The 2,161-nt window shown below is 67.6% G+C and overlaps 1 protein-coding gene across 1 annotated transcript in view; it reads left to right on the top strand.

Annotated features, from left to right (window-relative positions):
- Window positions 1-1,515: 1,515 nt before the first annotated feature.
- Window positions 1,516-2,161, top strand: part of DNASE1 (deoxyribonuclease I) — an 18,745-nt gene continuing 18,099 nt past the window's right edge. The window contains exon 1 of the mRNA XM_012731675.1: window positions 1,516-1,588. The gene's annotated coding sequence lies outside the window, so the exon portion shown is untranslated. The remainder of the gene's footprint in view (window positions 1,589-2,161) is intronic.

Below are 2,161 nucleotides of genomic sequence, written 5' to 3'. Positions count from 1 at the left end.
TGGACGGGGCCGGGGGCCGGGGCGCCTCGGTCTTCGTCACCGCGCGTCTCTGCCATCCCCACCGCACGCTTCCCGTCCGGGGCTGCCTGAGCATCGGCTCTTCTGCCCCGTCACCCTTTCTTCGAACCCGTCAGTCATTTCTTGGCTGTGGCTAATGTGCTGATGAGCCACTGAAGGTCCTTTTGTTAGTGTTCTTTGCTTGAATTGCACTCCAGCGACCAATGTTGACGCTTGGGTTCTCATTTCTCTCTGCTGTGTACCTGCCCCCACCGGCCGGCCTGGGAGCCCTGGTCCGATGACGGGAAGTCCTGCCAGCTCTCGCGACCCGCTGCTCGCCGTCTGTCCGGGGACAGCGTGTCCTTCTAAGCTGCTTGTCGTTCGCTGAAATCCGTACACGGCTGCGCGGGATGAAAGTCTCCGGCGCGGGCCGTTTACCGGCGAGCGGCCGGGCCGTTTGGTGTGCTGTAGCCAGAGGCGTCCGCGCCCAAATTCCCCGTCCGTGTCTGTCTCGCCGCTACCTGTTTTATCCTGGGGGCTCCATGCACAAGGACGGAGAGGTGCGGTTCCGTCCAGTCCGGCCCCCAGAGTGACACTCGGTGGCTGCGAGTGTCCCGCCAGAACCTTCCCGAGTGGCTGCCGTCTCCGCGGGGCCCTTGGATCACTCGGAGTTAACAGCTGTCCGCACTGAGCTCCACTGCTCACAGCCACGGGTCTGTCTCCACCTGGAACTCTGCCGGCCCGCCCACGTGGGCACAGGACACTGGGCTTACGTGCTGGCCGCTGAGCGTGCCTTCCTGCGCTGTCACGCTCGGCCTGGCCTAGGCGCAGGCGGATCCTCAAGCTTCCTCTGAGCTCGCTGGGTGGGTCCAGCGCTGTCCCGGCCTGCAGCTCCCGTAGCCCGCACCCTCCGAGGGCCCTGCCCAGATCCTGCGAGCCAGTGGCCATGGGAACAAAACACTCCTGTCCCGTGTGCCCTGGGCGGCCCCACCTGTGCCTTCCCTGGGTTCTGGACTGGCCTTAGGTGTCGCGCTCCTACAGGCACGGGGCTCAGGGAGGCTCCTGGGACCCAGCTGCGGGCAGCTCTGCTCCCCGAGGCCTCTCCTGGGGAACGCCTGGCCCGTGGCTCCTGCCCGGGCCTCCTGGGGCAGTTCCTGCCCTGCCATCCTGGGCAGCACCGCCGCATCCCGGCTCCCTGTTCGCGGAGCCTCACTACGCCGCCCCGAGCGAGTGTGCGCAGGCGCATCTCAGAACAGGTGGAACTGGGCCTGTGGCGGAGCTGGACATGCCGCCCTGTCCACCACCGGCCATGGCCCCCAGCGGGCCCCCGGCTTCAGTGGCCACGCCCTTGGCGGGCAGAGGCGCCTGCGAGGACCAGCACTCCCAGGCCCACGAGGAAAGGAGTCGAGCACCCACGGACTAGCCCCGTCTCTGCAGCCTCCACGGCCCTGGCAAGATGCAGACGGCCAGCTGAGCCCACCAGCACGGCCCTGGTGACCGTGGTTCTGGCCAGGGGTTGGGCGCTGGCTGGGCGCATCATCCTGGGCCTCCCCTGCTGCGCCGAAGCCGTCGCTGACCCCAGCTGGTGAAGGTAGGTCCTGCGCACTTCCAGCTTGGGCGGGTGCCACCCCCACACGGAGCTTTCCGGGCAGGGTCGGGCCTAGAAGCCGGCCTTGCCGGTGAGGGGATATGACCCTTAAGCTGGCGCAGAAGCTGGGTGCGCGCCCTGCTACTCCCCATATTGTGGTCCTGAGGAGCGAAGGCCTGCGGGGCCGAGGCCCCGACTATCAGTGTGGGGGACACTGGTGCCTGCAGACAGCCCCAGTGCCAGTGGGCAGAGGCGCCGCGGTCATCCGCAGTTCTGGCCACAATGGGGCGTGGGCAAAGTCCCCAGAAAGCAAGCTGCCCACAGGCCAAGGTGCCCCCCCTCCCAGGCGGGGTGACAGACCTGGGCAAGCACAGATGCGCCTGCTCCCGAGGAGCTCGGGGCCCTCCGGGAAGGTCGCTGCGCCCCCACCCTGCGCGTCCACTTTGGGCCTGCTGGTAAGGTGAAGGCAGAGTTCGGACAAGGGCATCGAGGACTCGAGACCCCCAGAACTCTTGCTTGGGGGTGGGGGGACTCCTCTCCTGTTGGGCACCTCCCCTGGCCATGGCAAGCCGCACC

Source organism: Condylura cristata, unplaced genomic scaffold (genome assembly GCF_000260355.1).
Source record: "Condylura cristata isolate star-nosed mole 26May11 unplaced genomic scaffold, ConCri1.0 scaffold00032, whole genome shotgun sequence".
NCBI classification, from domain to species: Eukaryota; Metazoa; Chordata; class Mammalia; order Eulipotyphla; family Talpidae; genus Condylura; species Condylura cristata.
This window is presented reverse-complemented; position numbering and strand designations above follow the sequence as displayed.